This window comes from Balaenoptera physalus, assembly GCF_965194825.1.
Source record: "Balaenoptera physalus genome assembly, chromosome: 8".
NCBI lineage: Eukaryota > Metazoa > Chordata > Mammalia > Artiodactyla > Balaenopteridae > Balaenoptera > Balaenoptera physalus.
In genome coordinates this window covers 25,565,968-25,592,038 of record NC_138887.1, presented here as the reverse complement: position 1 = coordinate 25,592,038, position 26,071 = coordinate 25,565,968, and the positions used below count along the sequence as shown (strand labels likewise).

At 35.4% G+C, this 26,071-nt stretch overlaps 1 long non-coding RNA gene across 3 annotated transcripts in view; it reads left to right on the top strand.

Annotated features, from left to right (window-relative positions):
• The window catches only part of LOC309666290, a 73,539-nt gene extending 56,099 nt beyond the window's left edge, over positions 1 to 17,440 (top strand). For all 3 annotated transcript variants that reach the window (XR_014266999.1, XR_014267000.1, XR_014267001.1), the window contains 2 exons: positions 1,966 to 2,064; positions 15,021 to 17,440. This is a non-coding gene — a long non-coding RNA (uncharacterized lncRNA). The remainder of the gene's footprint in view (positions 1 to 1,965; positions 2,065 to 15,020) is intronic.
• Positions 17,441 to 26,071: the final 8,631 nt, after the last annotated feature.

Here is a 26,071-nt window from a genome sequence, read left to right as displayed (position 1 = left end):
GATAGTTTTATATGACATTTGTCATGACAATAATGAAAAAACAGAGGAAGTAGAGTGAAAGCAAGATCCCAAGACGTGTAATAAAGTTGGTCAAAGGGTAGACATTTTTTCCCACTGAATATATTTGACATACAACATTATGTAAATTTAAGGGATATAGCATGTGTATTTGATACATTTATATATTGTATATGGTTGTCATTTTAAGGATTTTTAGCACTTCTATCATGGTGTAAGTTAGCATTTCTTCTTTGTGGTGGGAATAATTAAGTTCTAGGCTCTTAGCAAGTTTGATGATTATAAAACAATACCCTGTAGCTTTTTAAAATAATGCTTGCCCACTCTACCAAGTGGCAACTTAGCTTTCCTCCCCTTTCCCTTTCTCTCTGCCCAGGTCATGCCTGGCTCTGCCCTGAGAACTCAGCCCCCGGGTCTCTCCACTAAATGTTAGAAACTCCCCACCCTCACTCTTCCTCAGCTGGAGTTCCTTCTTCAAGGCAGCCTGCTGTCATCCTTCAGGCAGATTTCATGAGCAGCTTTTCTTTCATTAAACCCCTTATCTCACTTGTCAAATAAAAAACAAATCTGGACTGAGTAAGGAGAGACTTTATTTGAAAGGATTATTGCAAGGGGTGGAGAGGGAGTGTGGAGGAGGGACTATTACAGTAAAGAAAGCTCTGACCATAAATTCTGGAAGCTTCTCTAGGGTTAGGCAAAAAGCGTCTTTGTTTTACAATGAGGAAGAAATAAGGCTGGAAAAAAGCAATGTGGGGAAGCAGAGTGAAAAGGTGGCTTGGTTGGATAATACATCAAAGAATATTTACCTTGAGGCCCATGTATACTCAAGACAGGCTGTATGCTGGATGAGGCTGAGGATGGGTCAAAGTTCATGTGCCTGGAAGAAGAAGAGAAGCTTAACGTTTAATAGTCATTGCGCCATGCTCACTAATCATTTCTGAGGCAAAGAATGGGAATTTGGAGCGTCTGTGTTTGGTCTTGATGTAGGTAAACACAAGGGTGAATCCATGAATCTTATCTAAATCATATGAGGAAGTATGGTTCTCTGCAGTAAGCCATTTCCTAGACACAGGGTAGGGGGTTTCTTTAACCAATGCTGTTTTCCGGTATCACAAGGATCCAGTAAAATTCAACATTGTCACACTTGGTAATTATACATTCATTAGTATGACTATCTGACTTTTGTATGTCTCACCCATGAAATTATGTTACAGGAAAACATGGGCCGAGTCTATTTTTGCTGCACACCATTATAACCTCAGAGCTGGGCGTTCTGAATACTAACTAGTAGTCATAGTATAAAAAGGAAAGAATGAACAAATGGTTTCAGAATAGTCAGTAGAAACTTTACTTCTTTTTTTCACATTAAATGAAGGATTTATAGAGCTGTCTTCCTACTCTGAAATATTTTAGTTTTGTGAAAACAGGTTGTATACACAAACACATAGTATAGGGATGGAATTGATTCAACAAAACTTTTAATTGTTGAGGGCAAATGGCATTTCATTGGGTATTTTATCTTGTGCATTTGAAGTTTTGTTGAAGTATAATTCATATAGTAAATAATTGAAAAAATAGAGATTTTAATTTGTGAAAAGTGTAACATTTTAGTTTAATTGCCTTTCTTCTCCATCTCCCTGAGAAACAGAATAAGCACTATCATCAATTTTGTGAGTACACCTGCACAATGTCTGATGACACTCATGATACTTTTTCTTCCCTTAGAATCTCACGTCACTTCCATCCATTCTCCTTTTAAGAGATTAGCCAATCCAAAAGCACACTCTGCTTCTGATATCCTGCCTGAGGAACTCCATAGCTCAATGCAATAAGCAGTACAAAGTTGCTCTCCTTCTCCTAATGAGCTGCCATTTGGAATTGTCAGTATAAGATGTTCTTCCTTGAGGCAGTAAGTCATTAAAACTTTATTTGTTTTTATAATTACAGGTTACTTTATTCAAGTGGGCTTTTCCACACTTTATTATGATGAAACTGGAAGAAACATGGCCTCCTTTAAGAAAAGGAAGCATTTGAAGAAACTATCATGTAAGTAAGCACTCCTTCCAAAACATACCTCTCTTGAGGGTAAGGCCAGGTGGGAATTCTCTTTTAGTAAAATAGGGTCAGAGTTATACGCAAAATGGGAATCTCATATCTAACGTAGACCAACTGAGGGCTTCAACAGGAAAATAATTCTCAAAGTCCAAGATATGTTTACTATTATAGGTACTTGAGAAAAAAAATAATGGCAACTTAGGAGTCTAAGGAACCAAGGGTCATTTCGCCCCCTTCCAAGGTACCTTGAACTTAAGCAGAAGAAGCAGAAGAAACTTAAACACCACAACTTAGAAGGAGAACTTTAAAACGCAGAAGGGAACCTGAAACTCAGTAATTTTAGTAGGGGAGTGAAGTAGTACTTCTGGAAATAGTTGATTTAAAAGAGAAAGGGCTGTGAGAAGTGGGTGGTCTGTGAGCCCCTCAAGAGCTTAAAGCAGTGCTTCTCAGTGTAATGTGCACATAAATCACCTAGAGATCTTGTTAAAATGCAGATTTTTATCCATTAGGTCTTGAGTAGTGCCTGAGATTTTGCATTTCTAACAGGCTTTCAAATGATGCTCATACTATTGGTCCTTGGTCCACACTTTGAGTAGCCAAGTCCCTGTGGAATGTCACAAGGCACACCCCAAAGACAGAGATGTTCAGCAGTAACAAGGAAATGGTACCAGGAAGTGTAACCCCTGATCATCAACTGAATGGCTAAGCTCCATCTAGATTTATAAAAGGAAGCCTTTGTAAGGATCTTTGCAAGTTTTCTTCAGTGAGACGGAGATTTCCATAGTACCAGCATGTGTCAAGCAGGCACGTTTAAGGATTTCTTCCATGTGAATATTAAAATTTAAATTTCTTTTTTATTCTTTAACCCTCAAGGTGGTTTTTATATTGTCAATGAAAAAAAATTAATCAATAGTTGATTGAAGAAAGAAATGGAAAATTTTATTCAAGCCAGTTTGAGGATTTTAACCTGAGAGACAGTCTTCAGAAAACTCTGAGGTTGTCTTTCATTATGTTTATGGTTTCCTTTGCTGTGCAAAAGGTTTTAAGTTTAATTAGGTCTGATTTATTTTTGCTTTTGTTTCCATTACTCTAGGAGATGGATCCAAAAAAAATATTGTTGTGATTTATGGCAAAGAGTGTCTGTCTATGTTTTCCTCTAGGAGTTTTATAGTATCCAGTCTTACATTTAGGTTTTTAATCCATGTTGAGTTTATTTTTGTATATGGCATTAAGGAATGTTCTAATTTCATTTTTTTACATGTAGCTGTCCAGTTTTCCCAGCACTACTTATTGAAGAGACTGTCTTTTCTCCATTGTATATTCTTGCCTCCTTTGTCGTAGATTAATTGACCATAAGTATGTGGGTTTATTTCTGAACTTTCTATCCTGTTCCATTGATCTATGTGCCTGTTTTTTGTGCCAGTACCATACTGTATTGATTACTGTAGCTTTGTAGTATAGTCTGAAGTCAAGGAGCCTGATTCCTCCAGCTCCATTCTTCTTTCTCAAGATTGTTTTGGCTATTTGGGGTCTTCTATGTTTCCATACAAATTTTAAAATCATTTGTTCTAGTTCTGTGAAAAATGCTATTGGTAATTTGATAGGGATTGCATTGAATCTGAAGACTGCCTTGGATAGTATTTTCATTTTAACAATGTTGATTCTTCTATCTAAGAACATGGTATATCTTTCCATCTGTTTGAGTGGGCTTCAATTTCTTTCATCAGCACCTTACAGTTTTTGGAGTACAGGTCTTTTGCCTTGTTAAGTAGGTTTATTCATAGCTATTTTATTCTTTTTGATGCAATGGTAAATGGGATTGTTTTCTTAATTTTTCTTTCTGATATATTGTTGTTAGTGTACAGAAATAAACTTAAAAGCTTTGCATAGCAAAGGAAACCATAAACAAAATGAAAAGACAACCTACAGAATGGGAGAAAATACTTGTAAATGATACAACCAACAAGGGCTTAATTTCTAAAATATATGAACAGCTTATACAGTTCAATATCAAAAAACTAAACAAACCAATCAAAAAGTGGGCAGAAGACCTAAATAAACATTTCTCCGAAGAAGACATACAAATGGCCAACAGGCACATGCAAAGATCCTCAGCATCATTAATTACTAGAGAAATGCAAATGAAAACTGCAATGAGATACCATCTCAAACCGGTCAGAATAGCCGTCATCAAAAAGTCTACAAATAATAAATGGTGGAGAATGTGTGGAGTAAAGGGAACCCTCTTACACTGTTGGTGGGAATGTAAATTGTTGCAGCCATATGGAGAACAGTATGGAGGTTCCTTAAAAAACTAAAAATAGTGTTACCATATGCCCCAGCAATCCCACTCCTGGGCATATATCTGGAGAAAATGATAATTCAAAAAGATACATGCTCCCTAATGTACATAGAAGCACTATTTACAATAGCGAAGACTTGGAAGCAATGCAAATGTCCATCAGCAGAGGAATGAATAAAGAAGATATGGTACTTATATGCAATGGAATATTACTTAGCCATAAAAAATAATGAAAAAATGCCATTTGCAGCAACATGGATGGACCTAGAGATTATGATACTAACTGAGGTAAGTTAGACAGAGAAAGACAAATATCATGATATCACTTATATGTGGAATCTAAAAAGAAATACAAATGAACTTATTTACAAAACAAATAGACTCACAGACATAGAAAAACTTACGGTTACCAAAGGGAAAAGGGTGGGAGGGATAAATTCAGAATTTGGGATTAACAGATAGACACTAATATATATAAAATAAATAAACAAGGACCTACTGTATAGCACAAGGAAATTTATTCAATATCTTGTAATAATCTATAATGGAAAAGAATCTGAAAAAGAATATTTTTATATTTATATATATATATATATAAAAATATAACTGAATCACTTTGCTGTACACCTGAATCATTGTAAGTCAACTATACTTCAGTAAAAAAAAAGAAAACTTAAAAAAAAGAAAGCTCTGAGGTCAAACACAGTTATTATACACAGTTTTTGAGACAAAGGGTTATATGTCAAATGACATATTGACAGTTTACACAATCCAGATCTGCAGATGCAAAGGCAGTAATGGGTCATCTTGACCCTTTACAAGATGAAGAAGGAATGTTATTTTCTACGGAGGTCTGGTTAAGGAAGATGCACAATACACACCAAAGAGGAGAGGAGAGGAAAAAAAAAAAAGAGGAGGGAGAAGGCCCAAAGGGGCAGAGAAAATTTTGTTTAAATTTTTCTTGTCTTGCCATAAAATATGAATTTTATTTCATTGATATAAAAATATCATCCTGGTTACAAATTTAAATTTAGTGATAAAAAAAAAGTTTCTGTTTATTGAGTCAGGACATTGTCAATCTTTGAATTTAGCCTTGTCAATCTTTTCCAGTTCATGCTCGTTAATCCCCATAGAATCTTGAGGCTAAGGTTGTGACTAAGTACTTAACACTGAATGATGAAGAAGTGAAAGACATCTTTTTCCCCTGAAGCAAAATGTAAATTCATTCCTAAAGGAAATCATGGCTTTCAATCTCTAAGTACGTTAATTCGTAAATCATCTCTAGCATGTCAATATTTGAACCACTTTAGGAAGTATTTCTCACAATAACCAATCTATTTATCAGAAACATATTTAATTTTTTTTCCTGGAATTTTTAATGCTTTTACTTTAATTTTTTTGTTTTATAATACAGTTTTATGTATTTTGTAAAAAGCTGTTTACAAGTAGTGCATCCCTTTAACTGTATAGTAATTTTCAGTGGAGGTTGTTTAGAGCATGCAGTTGAAATCAAGACTAGAGCATAATCAACAAAAATACATGTACCAGTTCAGCTCTCCCTAAACTCAAAGCTAAAGCATGCATGTATCCTGAACAAAATAAGAATGATCTCTTTAATTAAAACTCCATCTCTCATGGCTGGAGCAGATGGATCACTTTATATTAAGTTGAGTCACAGTTGATAACCATTTCTCCAAGATTTACATTTCATACCAGTATTCCTGTAGAACTCTTACGCTGTTCAGTAAATAGTTACTTGATAGGAAAATTTACTAGAGACCATGTAGAAAATGAATTCATTATTTTAAATAATTTTTAAAAATATTATTTGCTTCCCAGTTAATGGTTCTGGAGGAGAACATATAGTGAGACAATTGTTATTAAATACTTGACTTTATGATTTTCAATCATTCTCTCTATGGAGTTGGGTATCTTGGATTTTTTCACTTAAAGTTAAAATGTGAGTATTTTTCTATTATTAACTACACTTCGAAAACATCTGATAATGTTTGTATAGTTTGTCATTATATGGATGCTTTTACATTCAGATTGGACATTTTTTCCTTATTTTTTCCCTAATTTTTCACTAATTTTAGCAATAAATTTTGTCTGCTTGACCCTATGGTTTCTTCAAAGAGACATTTATGTATTGCTTTATTTTTCTACTATATTGCTTAGTTAGTTATCTTAAAAACATTTTTTCACTTAAGGATCTTATAAAGCACTGAAATTTCCTATTTTTAACTTTTTTTTAGAGTTATTAACTGTGTCTTTTAGCAATCTAGAGGCTTCTTATTCTATCCATGTACATATTTTAGAAGGGAGAAAAGCTAACTTTATTACTGTGCCCTTTTTCTGTTTTAAGGACAGACTACATCTGATGTATTTCAAAAGATATATGGAACTTTCCAATTGTATTCTAATTACCCTTTTTAATGATGTTTAATGTTGTCATATACAGTGAGCCATAAAACGCTATATATACACCGAGGATGCAGATGTTAATGACTGCTTCAAAAGAAAAGTTCAAAAGTTCAGGGAATGTGCAGCATCGCAGACAGGAATATTTTTTTCCTATCTCTGGAGGGATTTTCAATGTGGCAGTACTTAGAGGAACTGCATCTATGATTCTGCTGAGTTTACCTCAAAGACATTTTCTGTTTTATCCTTTATTTGCTAAGCAGCCTTCAAGCAACAAACTTACATGAGAAAACCATAGTGTACTGACTTTTAATTAAAACTTCACACCCAAAATTCATTGGGATTGAATTTCAATATTTAATCGAAACACAGCTTTTAAATGAAAATAACAAAGGAGGGATTTGAGACTAAGTTATTGCATGACTAAGAGACACTTTGATTTAACCATGACAGGTACACTGATGGGTCACTGTCTAGGGTACTCTCCTGACCTGTGGATCACTAAATTTGTCTTGCTAATGAATAGCCCCTCCTATGTATTTTGCAGGCACTAAAGCTCAAGTCAGCCAACATTAAAATCATCATTCCGTCATTCTCCTGTACTTTTTATTGTGGTGAATGACACTGACATCCCTCTAGTTACCAAAGCTTGAAGCCCTAATTTCTCCTACTCCCTCCCTCTCCTTAATAATCAGTGTCCTTTATGAAGACACCTTGGCACACAGGTCTGCTTACACAGGGACAGTGCTAATTGACTGGCTTCATCACAGTTTCTTTTTCTACAATTTGAGCAAGGAATTTAGAAGAACACAAGAGCAGTGGAGTCTAATCAATTCTAGAACACTCTTGTAGAAATCAATGAACTCTTGCTCTAGAGAGGACAGCAAGGTCATGTGAAAGCCAGAGTGCCATTGAATTCAGAATGGTGTTGCATCCAATGAGTTGTGTCTGCAGCAATTCTTGTGTCTTCCCTGAAAGTTGAGTGTGTAGCTTTTTCTAGGTCCCAGTGAGATTTAGCCACAAAATACAATTCCTGTTTTTTTTTTTTTTTTTTTTTCCTAGAGCTCCAGTGAGTGTGTATTTTTTTTTTTTACACACACACACACTATATTTTATTTTTACAAGAGATAAATAGACTGTCAGCAAGCATTGTACATGGATGACCACAACAAAAGCAACAATGATTGCAATTACCAAACATGAAACACACTCATACTATGTCATAATATTGACATTCAGTCCAGTAATCCTCCACTGTAACAGCTCCTTTACTTTGCAGTGAAAATTGATTTGTATATTCTTTGCCTCTGAGTCCTTGTGGGATTTTTTTTTTTAATTCAGACAGAAAGTCACAAAAATTATACTCGTCCTCATCAGTTCACTCAGTCCCATGTAATTAATTGTTGTTTTTCATCTTGATCTTTTGTTAGCACTTTTATGAGTTCATCAGTTTTTCATCAGAGTTCTGAAAATGCTTATTCATTCAGTACAGCAGTATAGTCAGTTACCAGAAACCTGTACTTGTCAGAGTCTTTTCCATGAATTTCTTGTAGATGAAACCCTTTTATAGGAACATATTTGCAAAATCATCAGAGTACACCCAGAACTGTCTGTAAATGACAAAAGACTTAAAAATGACCACGGTAAAAGATTTGATGAAAGTTCATAATAATGCAGTTGACAAGAAAATTAGTTATTTCTGAGATATACATTTTAAAGTAATAACTAGGATTGTTACTTATAACATTATACCAGAACATGTAAGATTTTTAGAAATTTCATGTAATGTCTGAAACATTTATATTAACATATTTCCATACATATTTCCATACAAATACAAGATTTTTAGAAATTTCATGTAACGTCTGAAACATTTATATTAACATATTTCCATACAAATAACTCAATGAAAGTTTAGTATTAGTTGTTTTGTTTGCTTTTTTATACTGCAGGTTCTTATTAGGCATCGATTTTATACACATCAGTGTATACATGCCAATCCCAATCGCCCAATTCAGCTCACCACCATCCCCACCTCACCGCAGTTTTCCCCCCTTGGTGTCCATATGTCCATTCTCTACATCTGTGTCTCAACTTCTGCCCTGCAAACTGGCTCATCTCTACCATTTTTCTAGGTTCCGCATACATGCATTAATATACGATATTTGTTTTTCTCTTTCTGACTTACTTCACTCTGTATGACAGTCTCTAGATCCATCCACGTCTCAACAAATGACTCAATTTCGTTCCTTTTTATGGCTGAGTAATATTCCATTGTATATATGTACCACAACTTCTTTATCTATTCGTCTGTCGATGGGCATTTAGGTTGCTTCCATGACCTGGCTATTGTAAATAGTGCTGCAATGAACATTCGGGTGCATGTGTCTTTTTGAATTACGGTTTTCTCTGGGTATATGCCCAGTAGTGGGATTGCTGGGTCATATGGTAATTCTATTTTTAGTTTTTTAAGGAACCTCCATATTGTTCTCCATAGTGGCTGTATCAATTTACATTCCCACCAACAGTGCAAGAGGGTTCCCTTTTCTCCACACCCTCTCCAGCATTTGTTGTTTGTAGATTTTCTGATGATGCCCATTCTAACAGGAGTGAGGTGATACCTCATTGTAGTTTTGATTTGCATTTCTCTAATAATTAGTGATGTTGAGCATCTTTTCATGTGCTTCGTGGCCGTCTGTATGTCTTCTTTGGAGAAATGTCTATTTAGGTCTTCTGCCCATTTTTGGATTGGGGTGTTTGTTTCTTTGATGTTGAGCTGAATGAGCTGTTTATATATTTTGGAGATTAATCCTTTGTCCGTTGATTCATTTGCAAATACTTTCTCCCATTCTGAGGGTTGTCTTTTCGTCTTGTTTATGGTTTCCTTTGCTGTGCAAAAGCTTTGAAGTTTCATTAGGTCCCACTTGTTTATTTTTGTTTTTATTTCCATTACTCTAGGAGGTGGATCAAAAAAGATCTTGCTGTGATTTATGTCAAAGAGTGCTCTTCCTATGTTTTCCTCTAAGAGTTTTATAGTGTCCAGTCTTATATTTAGGTCTCTAATCCATTTTGAGTTTATTTTTGTGTATGGTGTTAGGGAGTATTCTAATTTCATTCTTTTACATGTAGCTGTCCAGTTTTCCCAGCACCACTTATTGAAGAGACTGTCTTTTCTCCATTGTATATCTTTGCCTCCTTTGTCATAGATTAGTTGACCATAGGTGCGTGGGTTAATCTCTGGGCTTTCTATCTTGTTCCATTGATCTATGTTTCTGTTTTTGTGCCAGTACCATATTGTCTTGATTACTGTAGCTTTGTAGTATAGTCTGAAGTCAGGGAGTCTGATTCCTCCAGCTCCATTTTTTTGCCTCAAGACTGCTTTGGCTATTCGGGGTCTTTTGTGTCTCCATACAAATTTTAAGATGATTTGTTCTAGCTCCGTAAAAAATGCCATTGGTAATTTGATAGGGATTGCATTGAATCTGTAGATTGCTTTGGGTAGTATACTCATTTTCACAATGTTGATTCTTCCAATCCAAGAACATGGTATATCTCTCCATCTGTTGGTATCATCTTTAATTTCTTTCATCAGTGTCTTATAGTTTTCTGCATACAGGTCTTTTGTCTCCCTAGGTAGGTTTATTCCTAGGTATTTTATTCTTTTTGTTGCAATGGTAAATGGGAGTGTTTCCATAATTTCTCTTTCAGATTTTTCATCATTAGTGTATAGAAATGCAAGAGATTTCTGTGCATTAATTTTGTATCCTGCAACTTTACCATATTCATTAATTAGCTCAAGCAGTTTCCTGGTGGCAGTTTTAGGATTCTCTACGTATAGTATCATGTCATCCGCAAACAGTGACAGTTTTACTTCCTCTTTTCCAATTTGTATTCCTTTTATTTCTTTTTCTTCTCTGATTGCCGTGGCTAGGACTTCCAGAACTATGTTGAATAATAGTGGTGAGAGTGGACATCCTTGTCTCGTTCCTGATCTTAGAGGAAATGCTTTCAGTTTTTCACCATTGAGAATGATGTTTGCTGTGGGTTTGTCATATATGGCCTTTATTATGTTGAGGTAGGTTCCCTCTATGCCCACTTTCTGGAGAGTTTTTATCAGAAATGGGTGTTGAATTTTGTCAAAAGCTTTTTCTGCATCTATTGAGATGATCATATTGTTTTTATTCTTCAGTTTGTTAATATGGTGTATCACATTGATTGATTTGCGTATATTGAAGAATCCTTGCATCCCTGGGATAAATCCCACTTGATCGTGGTGTATGATCCTTTTAATGTGTTGTTGGATTCTGTTTGCTAGTATTTTGTTGAGGATTTTTGCATCTATATTCATCAGTGATATTGGTCTGTAATTTTCTTTTTTTGTAGTGTCTTTGTCTGGTTTTGGTATCAGGGTGATGGTGGCCTCATAGAATGAGTTTGGGAGTGTTCCTTCCTCTGCAATTTTTTGGAAGAGTTTGAGAAGGATGGGTGTTAGCTCTTCTCTAAATGTTTGATAGAATTCACCTGTGAAGCCATCTGGTCCTGGACTTTTGTTTGTTGGAAGATTTTTAATCACAGTTTCAATTTCATTACTTGTGATTGGTCTGTTCATATTTTCTGTTTCTTCCTGATTCAGTCTTGGAAGGTTATACCTTTCTAAGAATTTGTCCATTTCTTCCAGGTTGTCCATTTTATTGGCATAAAGTTGCTTATAGTAGTCTCTTAGGATGTTTTGTATTTCTGCGGTGTCTGTTGTAACTTCTCCTTTTTCATTTCTGGTTTTATTGATTTGAGTCCTCTCCCTCTTTTTCTTGATGAGTCTGGCTAATGGCTTATCAATTTTGTTTATCTTCTCAAAGAACCAACTTTTAGTTTTATTGATCTTTGCTATTGTTTTCTTTGTTTCTATTTCATTTATTTCTGCTCTGATCTTTATGATTTCTTTCCTTCTGCTAACTTTGGGTTTTGTTTGTTCTTCTTTCTCTAGTTTCTTTAGGTGTAAGGTTAGATTGTTTACTTGAGATTTTTCTTGTTTCTTTAGGTAGGCTTGTATAGCTATAAACTTCCCTCTTAGAACCGCTTTTGCTGCGTCCCATAGGTTTTGGGTCGTTGTGTTTTCATTGTCATTTGTCTCTAGGTATTTTTTAATTTCCTCTTTGATTTCTTCAGTGATCTCTTGGTTATTTAGTAACGTATTGTTTAGCCTCCATGTGTTTGTCTTTTTTACGTTTTTTTCCCTGTAATTCATTTCTAATCTCGTAGCGTTGTGGTCAGAAAAGATACTTTGTATGATTTCAATTTTCTTAAATTTACTGAGGCTTGATTTGTGACCCAAGATGTGATCTATCCTGGAGAATGTCCCGTGCGCACTTGAGAAGAACGTGTAATCTGCTGTTTTTGGATGGAATGTCCTATAAATATCAATTAAATCTATCTGGTCTATTGTGTCATTTAAAGCTTGTGTTTCCTTATTTATTTTCATTTTGGATGATCTGTCCATTGGTGTAAGTGAAGTGTTAAAGTCCCCCACTATTATTGTGTTACTGTCGATTTCCTCTTTTATAGCTGTTAGCAGTTGCCTTATGTATTGAGGTGCTCCTATGTTGGGTGCATATATATTTATAATTGTTATATCTTCTTCTTGGATTGATCCCTGGATCATTATGTAGTGTCCTTCCTTGTCTCTTGTAACATTCTTTATTTTAAAGTCTATTTTATCTGATATGAGTATAGCTACTCCAGCTTTCTTTTGATTTCCATTTGCATGGAATATCTTTTTCCATCCCCTCACTTTCAGTCTGTATGTGTCCCTAGGTCTAAAGTGGGTCTCTTGTAGACAGCATATATATGGGTCTTGTTTTTGTATCCATTCAGCCAGTCTATGTCTTTTGGTTGGGGCGTTTAATCCATTCACGTTTAAGGTAATTATCGATATGTATGTTCCTATGACCATTTTCTTAATTGTTTTGGGTTTGTTTTTGTAGGTCCTTTTCTTCTCTTGTGTTTCCCACTTAGAGAAGTTCCTTTAGCATTTGTTGTAGAGCTGGTTTGGTGGTGCTGAATTCTCTTAGCTTTTGCTTGTCTGTAAAGCTTTTGATTTCTCCATCAAATCTAAATGTGATCCTTGCCGGGTAGAGTAATCTTGGTTGTAGGTTCTTCCCTTTCATCACTTTAAGTATATCATGCCACTCCCTTCTGGCTTGCAGAGTTTCTGCTGAGAAATCAGCTGTTAACCTTATGGGAGTTCCCTTGTATGTTATTTGTCGTTTTTCCCTTGCTGCTTTCAATAATTTTTCTTTGTCTTTAATTTTTGCCACTTTGATTACTATGTGTCTCGGCGTGTTTCTCCTTGGGTTTATTCTCTATGGGACTCTCTGCGCTTCCTGGACTTGGGTGGCTATTTCCTTTCCCATGTTAGGGAAGTTTTCGACTATAATCTCTTCAAATATTTTCTCTGGTTCTTTCTCTCTCTCTTCTCCTTCTGGGACCCCTATAATGCGAATGTTGTTGCGTTTAATGTTGTCCCAGAGGTCTCTTAGGCTGTCTTCATTTCTTTTCATTCTTTTTTCTTTAGTCTGTTCCGCAGCAGTGAATTCCACCATTCTGTCTTCCAGGTCACTTATCCGTTCTTCTGCCTCAGTTATTCTGCTATTGATTCCTTCTAGTGTAGTTTTCATTTCAGTTATTGTATTGGTCATCTCTGTTTGTTTGTTCTTTAATTCTTCTAGGTCTTTGTTAATCATTTCTTGCATCTTCTCAATCTTTGCCTCCATTCTTATTCCGAGGTCCTGGATCATCTTCACTATCATTATTCTGAATTCTTTTTCTGGAAGGTTGCCTATCTCCACTTCATTTAGTTGTTTTTCTGGGGTTTTTTCTTGTTCCTTCATCTGGTACATAGCCCTCTGCCTTTTCATCTTCTCTATCTTTCTGTAACTGTGGTTTTTGGTCCACCGGCTGCAGGATTGTAGTTTTTCTTGCTTCTGTTGTCTGCCCTCTGGTGGTTGAGGCTATCTAAGAGGCTTGATGGGAGGCTCTGGTGGTGGGTAGAGCTGACTGTTGCTGTGGCGGTCACAGCTCAGTAAAACCTTAATCCACTTGACTGTTGATGGGTGGGGCTTGGTTCCCTCCCTGTTGCTGTGGTGATCAGAGCTCAGTAAAACCTTAATCCACTTGACTGTTGATGGGTGGGGCTGGGTTCCCTCCCTGTTGGTTGTTTTGCCTGAGGCAACCCAACACTGGAGCCTACCCGTGCTCTTTGGTGGGGTTAATGGCAGACTCTGGGAGGGCTCACGCCAAGGAGAACTTCCCAGAACCTCGGCTGCCAGTGTCCTTATCCCCACGGTGAAACAGAGCCACCACTCGCCTCTGCAGGAGACCCCCCAACACCAGCAGGTAGGTCTGGTTCAGTCTCCCCCAGGGTCACTGCTCCTTCCCCTGGGTCCCGATGCACACATTACTTTGTGTGTGCCCTCCAAGAGTGGGGTCTCTGTTTTCCCCAGTCCTGTCAAAGTCCTGCAATCAATTCCCACTAGGCTTCAAAGTCTGATTCTCTAGGAATTCCTCCTCCCGTAGCCGGACCCCCAGGTTGGGAAGCCTGACGTGGGGCTCAGAACCTTCACTCCAGTGGGTGGACTTCTGTGGTATAAGTGTTTGCCAGTCTGTGAGTCACCCACCCAGCAGTTATGGGATTTGATTTTACTCTGATTGCGCCCCTCCTACCGTCTCACTGTGGCTTCTCCTCTGTCCTTGGACGTGGGGTATCCTCCTTGGTGAAGTCCAGGGTCTTCCTGTCAATGATTGTCCAGCAGCCAGTTTTGATTCTGGTGCTCTCGCAAGAGGGAGTGAGAGCACGTCCTTCTACTCCGCCATTTTGGTTAATCCACAATTCCTGTTTTTTATATTCTCAAATTACTTGAGGAAGCCTGAGCAAGCCTTTTCTGCTAACAACCAATGCATAGATGATCCTAAACCATAAATGTTAAAGGGATATTGTTCAGGCACTGTATCAAATGGGCATTAATGGTGAATAGCATAGTTGGATTGAGTCCTGGCTCTGCCACTTACCAGCTGTGTGACCTTAGACAGATCATTTAACCTCTCTGTACTTCAGTTTCTTTATGTGTAAAATGATGATAATAGGACTTACCTCATGAGAATTTTCTGATTATATGACTGGAATTTCTTCTCTCTAATGGGCATTTTGTGTTTTTCTTTTGATTTATAGGAATTTTAAAATGTATTATGGGATAAATTTGATAATTAAAAAAAAAGTATTATGGGGCTTCCCTGGTGGCGCAGTGGTTAAGAATCCGCCTGCCAGTGCAGGGGGACACGGGTTTGAGCCCTGGTCAGGGAAAATCCCACATGCCGCGAAGCAACTAAGCCTTTGCGCCACAACTACTGACCCCGCGTGCCACACTACTGAAGCTCGCTCGCCTAGCGCGTGTGCTCTGCAACAAGAGGAGCCACCGCAGTGAGAAGCCTGCGCACCGCAACGAAGAGTAGCCCCCACTCGCCGCAACTAGAGAAAGCCTGCGCACAGCAACGAAGACCCAACACAGCCAAAAATAAATAAATAAATAAATAAATTTATTTTAAAAATAAATAAATGAAATGTATTATGAATAGTAATTTTTGTATGCATTGTGTATATTTTGAGAGATATGTGTGTTCTAATGTCCTTTTACTTCTGGCCTTGTCTATAGATAAGAATTATTCTGATCACTTGACACACTGTTATAATGTTGATCCAGGAAATTGTTATGTACCACTGCAATCACCTTAAAGACTGTTTCCATTCACTTCCTAAATTCCATGATTTATTTTTCTAAATGTAGATCTCAAAGGAAATATGTACTTGCAGGAAGACCACACCCAAAACAATCCACGATATGAAAAAGGAGATATTTTGTATCATTTTCCCAAAGACTATATTTTTTTCTTCTATGCTAAAGCAATAATAAAGTAACATCAGTTTGGTGCAATAAAGGCTAAAGTTTATTTTCCACTTTCACTTAAAAGGGGAACTGTCATTCTTCTTTGATCAGGTCATTGATGAGCTTGAAACTCATTGCTAAAAATAAATTTCAGTGTTTAATTCACTTGTGTGCTGAGGTCAGCATGTAATGGCTTTCACAAGCATTGACGTTTTAGGAATTTATAAGCCAGTTGACATGATGTTGGTGACTTGAAATTGTAAATGATAGGAGTTCTTACATCAAGAATATCAGCAAATGCTACAAATTAGGGTTGGGTTTTTTGGTTTTACTTTCTTTTTTCAGAGAGTTGGTTTTTAAGCGTTTGCCAGCACACCACTGATACCATTTTTCCAACATCCTGTGTTTTTCCCATTTTGAAACCGAATGACTCTTTCAAATCCACTCAAACATTTGGCTGTAATACTCATTCCACAGCAAATGTAAGTAGATTTATGATAGAAGCCTGGTATCTTCTGTCCTTGGTAGAAAGCAAGAACATAAATCCATTCTGCTCAGAATATGGTCAGAGTAAAGACTTGCTCTGTCTTTCTTATCCCATCTGTCATCATAGGTAAAATTTCAGCTAAACCTCTTGAGAAATCTGAATAGAATATTTACAAAGTCTTATAATTCAGGTTGTACTCAGCAATTTCAGTTACAGAAAAAGTAGATTTTCATCCAAGAAAAAACCAATAATGTTCTCTAAATGAATATGTATAGAAATCAGAGAAAACTTTTTTACTTATCTTGGCAAGTATGCAATTCAGAAAACATTAGCTTCTAATTTCATTCAAACTGCCTTTGAGAGAATTATTAGGTCATCTTATTCTGGTGGTAATATTTGGGGTTCATAGAAAAACCTAGACTTGTTTCCCTTTATTTTTTGTTTGATAAGGAAAATTCTCATTAATAAAAACTAAACATAATGGATAAATGTAATTCATACAACTTACCAGGATTCCCTACTTACCTGTGGAATCCTCAAAATAACCCTTCCCAAATGTAGAGCAACAGGTAGATTTGTTATTCCCTTTTAGAATTTCTTTTAGAGTATCTGAGCTAGTAGTATTTAGAACAACACTATCAACCGAAAAGCAGAAATTCTGGTTAACAAATAGCTTGATAAAAAGTTTTATCCATATAACGTAAGGTAAGACATCTATCTGTATGAGTTGGTTGAAAGAAAAAAGTTATATTAGTCTAATTTGTGTGTATTTGTTTAATAATCACAATGTATAATGCATTTTACTAAGTGTTATTGGGAGTAGTAAGACATGACCACAGACATCCACAGAGAAGCTTATAATTATTTTCATGCTGAAATGATGCAAAGCCAGCAAGTACATCTTAGGCAATTAACCCAAAGACATAACTTTATTGTGCTCCCATTTTTCTTTACCTGTTTTTTCCTTTATTGAGGTATAATTCACATGCAGTAAAATCTACCTGTTTTAATTATACAGATTGATGAGTTTTGGACAAATATATATTGTCAGGTAATCACCATCACAATCAAGATATAGAATATTTCCATTGCCATAAAAAGTTCCCTTTTGCCCTTTAGAAGTTAATTCTTTGATTTCTAGTCCAAATGATCACTTGCTTTCTAGCATAGATTAATTTGCCTTTTCTAAACTTTCAAATAAATGAAATCATACAGTAGGTATACACTGGATCTGGCTTCTTTTGTATCTGGCTTCTTTCACTCAGCATAATAACTTTACATTATCTTATTGTTACATATATCAGGAGTTCATTGAATTCACCTATTGATGGGCATTTAGTTGTTTGCAGTTTGGGGTGATTTTGAATACAAGTGTACAATTCTTTGGTAAGACATGCTTTCATCTCTCTTGGGTAAGTAGTTAGGAATTAAATTGCTCAGTTACATATTAAGTGTATGTTTAACTTTATAAGAAACTGCAGAACCATCTTCCAGAGTGGCTGTGCAATTTTGTACTCCCACAAGCAATATACGAGATTTCTGATTACCCCATATTCTCACCCAACACTTGGTATTGTCCGATTTTTAAACTTTTTGATATTCTAGTGGGTCTGTAGTAATATTTCTTTTTAGTTTTAATCTGCATTTCCCTAATGACTAATGATACTAATCATCTTTTCTTGTACTGATTGTTTGTCTTCTCTTTTGACCCCTAATTTTTCTTCTACATGTCTATATCACATGCTAGTATTTAGGCCTCTTTCATATGTAAGCAAAGAAACTCACTGGATGGTTTTGACCAAAAAGGCACTTTACTCACAAAATACCAGAGAAACTAAAGAAAAGTTGTACAGTCAATCCTTGGGTGAAGAAGAAACAGGAGCAGGTATCCTTTAGTATAAATGTAAATATAAATAGATCCATTTCTTACAGAGTTGACATTTAAATGACTCACTTCCAAAGCCTGCATACATCACAATTCCAAATTTTAGATTTCTGGAAGAAACATTGCTTCTATTTGAATTAGGATCTTCTTTAGAAAATTATACTTCTTAAATGCTTTCCCTTTAAATTATGGTTTGGGGGGAAATGTCACATTTGACACAGTTTCCTCTCCTATGTTATAGTTTCTTCTCATTACTCTGATCTTTCCTTACACAATAGCTTATCCTCATATTCACCTTTATATGGTGACAATAAAGATTCTAAATGCACTGGGCAGAAAAGAGGACGGAAATCTGCCTCACACCCACCTCTTTCATGATGAAGAGAAGCAGACTATCAAAGGGATTGTGCCCAGGTGTAACAGGTCGACACGGAAGGCAGAGTGAATGGTGGACCACAGAGCCTGGAGAACTGGGCAGAGAACTTGCTCATGCCAGAGAAAATGGACACTGGACCCCTGGGGCAGAGACCAGTGCTTCACTGTGGAGGCAAGGATGACTGTGGATGCATGAGAATTTGTAGGTAGGTGATTGGAAGTTGAGAAACTTCATGCCTAAAGATCTTATTTTCTTGGTCAAGAATTCTGACGGTGAGAGGAGAGATGGTGGCACTTGAAGAAATAAGGGAAGAAAATAGCTTCAGTGAGGAATACGTTTAAGAACCAAGGAAAATCTAAACTCACCAGGCAAAGTTGGAGAGAGGCTCCAGGAGAGACTGTAGCCCACACATTTGTAATGATTCCTAAATGCATACTTTTGTAATATTTTCTCTTAAATTAAAGCCCAGCAATCTGGAATAGGGAGAGAACAGCAAGAAAATTAAATTATTACTAAGACTGAACTTTTTAAGGAAGTTGCTGTAGAAGAGAAGGACTAATGTGATACATCATACTGTTTATTCTGGAAAGAGAAAAAAGTGGAGCCTAGCGTGTGAAGCTAAATTGACCTCATTGTTTTTGGTATTTGGTTTTGCTTGTGTGGTGAAGTCCTTCACATTAAGAAAGGAAAAGGATAGACACTTGCTAATATTTCATTATATTTAACACTGATGTTGGTACTTTGCTGACTGTAAACCCCATTTTTTCATGTATTTTGTGATGAAATATATTATTGGTAATCTTAATGGTAAGGTCATCAATATAATTAATTTTGGGTACAGTCTCTGAAATCTCCTATCTTCTTTTGTGAAATATCAAGATATTCATGAAAATAGCACAAAAAGTAAGCAAGTCAATCATAAAAATGTAACTAATTATGCAGAATTGTAAATAATTCTAGAAAATAACTAGTTTTGCCAAAATGAAAGTCATAAAATTGATTTTTTTAAATGACCTAACCATTACTTTCTTTCCTATATCCTTACATGTAATAATGACCATCTTCAAAGATACAAAGATTTCTAACTAGCCCACCAAGCTTACATTGAGAAAGTAAGACTTTATGAGAATCATTTTACTGTAAGGGTGAGCATGGAGTTCGGTAATGCGGCTCAGGATCCAGCTCTGCTGTTTACTATTTGTGTGTTGTTGGACAAGTCATTGAACATAGTTGTGTTTACTGTTCGTATCCACAAAAATGGGATGACAATAATAGTACTAACGTCATAGAGTTGTGGGGATTAAAAGTTAATGCAAGTAAAATGCTTAGAGATTGGTGCATAAGAAACTCCATATAAAAGTTTGCAATTTCATCTTGTGGGCAAATTAATTTGATCTACAAATGTACCATGATGACTTTCAAGATGACCCAGACCTCTCAACTTCCTACAATTCACTGAGTCAAAACTACTTTCCGTTTTCTACTACTGTGAACATGTCCTTGAAAGATAACAATACACATACACATGCTGCTTCCTCCTTCGCTCTGGATTTCTTTTCTTCATCTGAAAACCTCGGCTTATCCTGTAAGATTCACTTAGCTTAAAACATCTCCTCTGTATTAAATTCTCTTTAAACCCTCCAGGTCCATATATATTCCTTAATATTTTGTAAAAGTTCTCTGTTAACATAAGCCACATTGGCAATTTTGGTCATGCATATATTTCTATCTCCTCTACTAGTAATTAAGCACTTCCAGGATAGAACCAACATCTTTCTCTCATTCTTGCCTTAATACCTAGTACTTAAAATATTTGTTCAGTAGATGAAAATTTTGGAGAATCAAGAGATGAAGTAGTCCATCAGCCAATCACAATACGCCTTTTAGAGAAATGCTTCATAATGGTAATTACTAATATTTATTGAATGCTTACGATGTGACATTCCCTGCTGCAAGTGCTTTTCTTATTACATCTTACTACAACCCTATGATATGGGGAAACTGAGGGTTAGGTCAAGTAACATGCTTAAGTCCACTGCTAGCAAACAGTAAAGCTGACATTTGAGGCCAGGAAGTATGACTGCAGCCTGAGTGATTAACCTGATGTCATTTTTTTATTACATTGGTGATGAATATAAAAGTCAGTCATGGATACATAACACACATCTACATAAAATCACAAGTGTATACCTATATATACAGAACATTGTGAATCATTTCCCCTTTTATATTTTCTATTTATTACTAGCATTATGTTCCTTAAAAATGGACTTGCTTTGATATACTAATGAAAACCTGCCTACCCTAACAGTTAATTACATTTTACTAATTTGCAGTGATGGATTGCTTTCTATATTAAATTAACTCTTGTGTTTAAATACTCATTTTCCAATGGCTTTGTAAAGTCCCTGACAACAAAATCAATGCTTTTAAAAATAATAAGGCCTTCCTTCACCTGTACTTTCTTACCCTATATGCTGTTCATTCTCTCAATCATTTTTTAATTTATTTAATAAGACTGACTAAAATATTAATTAGGCTTCTAAATATTTATCTAAATGTAAAGAAAACACAGTAATCACTGATCAGAGTCCATTTGTTCTTGCAAAAATATGTAGTTAACTACATATGTGGTTAAAAATAAATGTTTATTCCTGGAAACTTAATGCAAATGTATTGCATGGAAACCATACTGTGGGGATGAACTCTTCTCCTCTTAATAGATTCTAACCAGACTTGGCACCCAGTAACCAGTGAGCTGACACTGACTCACACAGTTTGGGTTTAGTTTTGTTTTTATGTAAATTTGATATATTTGGCAACTTTTAAAATTAAGGAGAATTCATACAAACTCTGATTTCTGTTTTCCCTTTTAAAAATCAGATCTGGCCACTGAGCCCATCATTTTTCAAGGCAACAATTCGCTCCTCCTGAGCAACGATAACCCCTTTAGATTATGAATATGACCTTATTTCCCTCTGTCCTCCCAAGTTACTGAGTTCAACCTGGCCTAACTCACTTGGCTGCATAACCTGCCCCATTCCTGCAGACATTTAATTTTGTCCCCCTTATTCCAAGCTGACTTTTTTTCATATAAGCACTAGTAAATACCATTTATAATTTATTATTGTTTATAATTATTAACTATAATTATGTCATTATTCAGTAACTCTTTGTTTTCTACTTCTTAAACTTTAAAATAAATGTGCACAGAAGATGCTAAATGAGCTAAGCTATTTTGAGAAACCCTGCAATATCTTTGGATTTTCATACCCGGGTCACAGTGCTTAATGAAAGTGACTATTCATCCTTGACATGCTAAGAAACATGGAAGAATGCAAAGAATAAATTACATGGCCTTCAGTTTGACAGCATCAATATATCTTAAGGTTATAACTTTATACCCTCTATTTCTATTTTCAAATGCAACAAAGAAAATGAAATCATGCATGAAAACTTCTAGGACAACAATGAAAGGAGTTTTCTTGATCAAAGAAAATTTGGAAATGAGATACAACTGTTAGACAAAAATTTTTGGTCTTGGAAAATAATTTCTATTACAAAAAATATTTTTAGCATACTGAGTTGAAGTCACATTTTTCATTAATATTTTAAACTTCATATAGACTTCATCTAACCCCACCCCCACTTTTAGTTCCCTTGATGGAAGATTGTCCATTTTCTGAGAAAAAAAGTAACCAGTGTTAGTATACAGATTTTAAGAAATATAATGGCCTTTAGGAAAGCTGATGTAGAAAGTGGAAAAAAAGGTGACTTAAGACAGATATAATAGTTGTGGACCAGCACTAAGAAAAGGTGTGAATAGGGGTGCATCTGTACTATAATTTTCTTACAACATCACTACAAACTATACAACTGGCCTTTAAAAATATTTTGAAAGCAATGTTGATTACATGTATGAAAGGTAGTTAGATTTCCAATAAGCAATGAAGAATTATCTTTTGGGACTCTGTATTCACAGTACCAACCTGACGTTTTAAACTAGCCAATCCATTTATTGGTTAAAAATACACTGTACACATCAATGAAAAGGTTATTTCCACCCTTACCATTATAGTGTTGACCATGTAGACACTCAAATCTTGCCTTAAATGTTTTCTGGAAGAAAACATGGAATAAATATAAATAAGTAAATGAAAAGAATAAAAGGCCACACTTCCTCAATAGAGTCCTACAAAACCAAACAAAAATGAAAAGAGAATGTAGAACTAGTAATTCCTCAATAGCATACATTTAGGAGTTCATAAATATTTTAAGACATAGTTGTTGAGAGCAGAAAAACTGACCAAGAAACTAAGATGTATTTATCCACAAGCTGTTAAATGATCATTTGCCTGTATTTTAGCATCTTGTTCTCTCTTTATCTACTTTATATTTAACATACTCTGATACAAACCACATACTTTCATTGGAAACACTTTTCTTGAGACTAGCTTAGCCTTTAAAAACATGTATGGGGCCTTCCCTGGTGGTGCGGTGGTTAAGAATCCGCCTGCCAGTGCAGGGGACATGGTTCAATCCCCGGTCTGGGAAGATCCCACATGCCTTGGAGCAACTAAACCCGTGTGCCACAACTACTGAGCCTGCGCTCTAGAGCCTGCGAGCCACAACTACTGAGCCCACGTGCCATAGAGCCCACACACCACAACAACTGAGCCCATGCACCTCAACTACTGAAACCCCATGCTCTAGGGCCTGCGTGCCACAACTACTGAGCCCACATGCTGCAAGTACTGAAGCCCGTGCGCCTAGAGCCTGTGCTCCGCAGCAAGAGAAGCCACCACAATGAGAAGCCTGCGTACAGCAACAAACAGTAGCCCCCACTTGCTGCAACTAGAGAAAGCCTGCGCACAGCAATGAAGACCCAACACAGTCAAAAATAATAATAAGAAGAAGAATAACATGTATGTGTGTGTCTATATTCATATTCAAAATATTGATTTTTTTTTCAAAATACAGAATAATATATAAAATAGCCCCAATTCTTACCATTTTCTTTTTTATTATTGAGTAACAATTGGGGATAAATGACAAATGAAAGTATATATATTTAAAGTATACAATGTGGTGATTTAATATACATTGTGGAATGATTACCAAGGTCAAGATAATGAACACAGCCTGCACCTCACATAGTTAACATTTTTTTTTTTTGGTGGTGAGAATGCTTAAGATCTACTCTCAGTAACTTTCAAGTACCATATACTTACCCTCTTGACTCCTATGACAATAATGTAAAGTATTACATAAAGTTAGAAAATTTATATTTTCCAGGAAATTGCAAAATGCTTACCACTAGTTCCTCTCCTCAAAACACCCACTATTAACAGTTTCTTATGATTCCTTTCCCTCACCAAAATATACATTTATTCACATACATGTAGCTAGTTTTAAATTTACTTTCACAAAAAGGATCTTATATTATTCTATATTTTTCTTTTTTCCATTAACATAGATCTTAGAGATCTGTTCACACTAGCATGTATATCAATATTTTATTATTTATCATTATGGTAGAGTATACCATCATATTCATACATTGTAATGTATTAACCTGTCCCCTTTTGATGAACAGCATTTTGGTTGTTTTTAACATTTTGCTCTTATGAAAATTTCTGCACTGAGTATGCTTGTACATAAATTTTGACAGGCTTTTGTAAGGCTATTGATAGATTAAATTTCAAGAAGTGAGCAAAAGGTATAAATATTTTAAATTTTGATAGATGTTGTGAAATTGTCCTCCAGACAGAATGGAGCAACATTTACATTCCCAACAACAAAGTATGAGACAGCCTATTTATCCACACCCTGGCCAGCACTGGAAAAATCAAAGTATTTTAATTTTTGACAGTTTAATAGGAGAATAATGTACTTTTTTCATAATTTACATTTTTCCATTGTTACCACTGTTACTGAGATTGAGCATCATTTACATGCCATTTATTGTCATTTGTATTTTTTTAAAAATGCCTTGCTCTTTCAAGAAATTGGTTTGTTCATTTTTTTCTTATTGATTTGCATAAGCTTTTTGTAAATTAAGAAAATTACCATTTTGTTATTTGCATAAAAATGTTTTTCAAGTTATTAATTTTTCAATTTTGATTTTGAAATTTATTATCATCCAGAAGTTTTCTTGTTAATTTTATAAGATCAATTTTTTCAATCTTTTAATTAACAGCTACTCAAAAGCCCTTTTATATTCCCATATTGTGACTAGCTTCACTCACATTTTCCTCACTTTTATTTATGGCCTCATTTTTTAAAATGCTTACTCCTTTGTGCTACTGGAAACTTATCTTGTTTGATTGTTTGTTCCAATTTGCAGTCATTTTCACACCACTTATTGAATGATACATTTTGTATTGTACTTGAAATTTTGATATGCCACAATTACCATCAATCTAATTCTCCTAGGTGTTTAGGTCTATATAAAAAAATCTCTTTTCTGCTTCATGGCCCTGACATTTTTTTCCCTCTATCATACTACCTTAAGTATTTTCAGTAAGAATAGGTACATTTTATTGAGTGACTTTGCCTTGAAACATTTTTATTTGTTTGTTTGTGTGTTTAGTTATTTAATTCATTTTAGGATTATGACTCCCGAGAAGTGAGAGAAGGTGTGGTACACCTGACTTTCCCTGAACGCCTGTATTTGCTATCTCATTGAATTGCTTAATTTATTACTAACCATCATACTTCTATGCAGGTATTAATTATCCAGTGTTGCAGATGGTAAAAATAAACTTCAAAAAGGTCATGTATCTTGTGCAAAGTCACATAACTAACAAGTGGCAAAGCTGAGATTCAAACTATATATGTCTGACCCTAAAGCCCATGCTTTTTCCACAGCCCTACAGTATTAGATGCACGAAAATACTTGACAGAGTCAATTGCAGAGCAATTTCTACCAGACAGGTTTTTTTGTTGTTATAAATAAATTTGATGGGAACACAGACACTGCCATTTGTTTACATAGTATCTGTGAATGCTTCTGTGCTACAAAGACTGAGCTGAGTAGCTTCATATCGCCTGAAAAGCCTAAAAATCCGTCCTTTATAGAAAAAGCTTGACAACCCTTGTACTAGTGTATTTTCTCAAAGCCGCACTATGGTTGCCCTGCGTAAACAGATCAACTTTGTTTATGTGAACAAAATGCCAGGTAAGGATTTTCAACATTGATTCATTATTGACTGATTCTGCAACAACTCCTGTCACCTTGTAAAAATGCTTGAGGCACCATTTATATTAAAACTTGTACTTATTTAATTTTGTCATTATACGATGAAACACCTTAACTCATTGATGTCATTCAGAAAAGTGAATAAAAGTTCAGAACATAAATTGATCAGTGGAGATATTAATAAGGCCTAGATATGTCATAAAATACCTTGGAAAACACTCTTTTAAGCTTTGTGGTAATATGAAAAATTTTAGAAATATTCAAGGGATACATCAAGAATAAAAAACTGAGTTTAATGTAATAAGGAAATAATACTGTCTATATACTATGCAAATTTAAGAGGAGGCCAAATAGACATTAATGATACTGATTATTTACTTGAATTTTCAT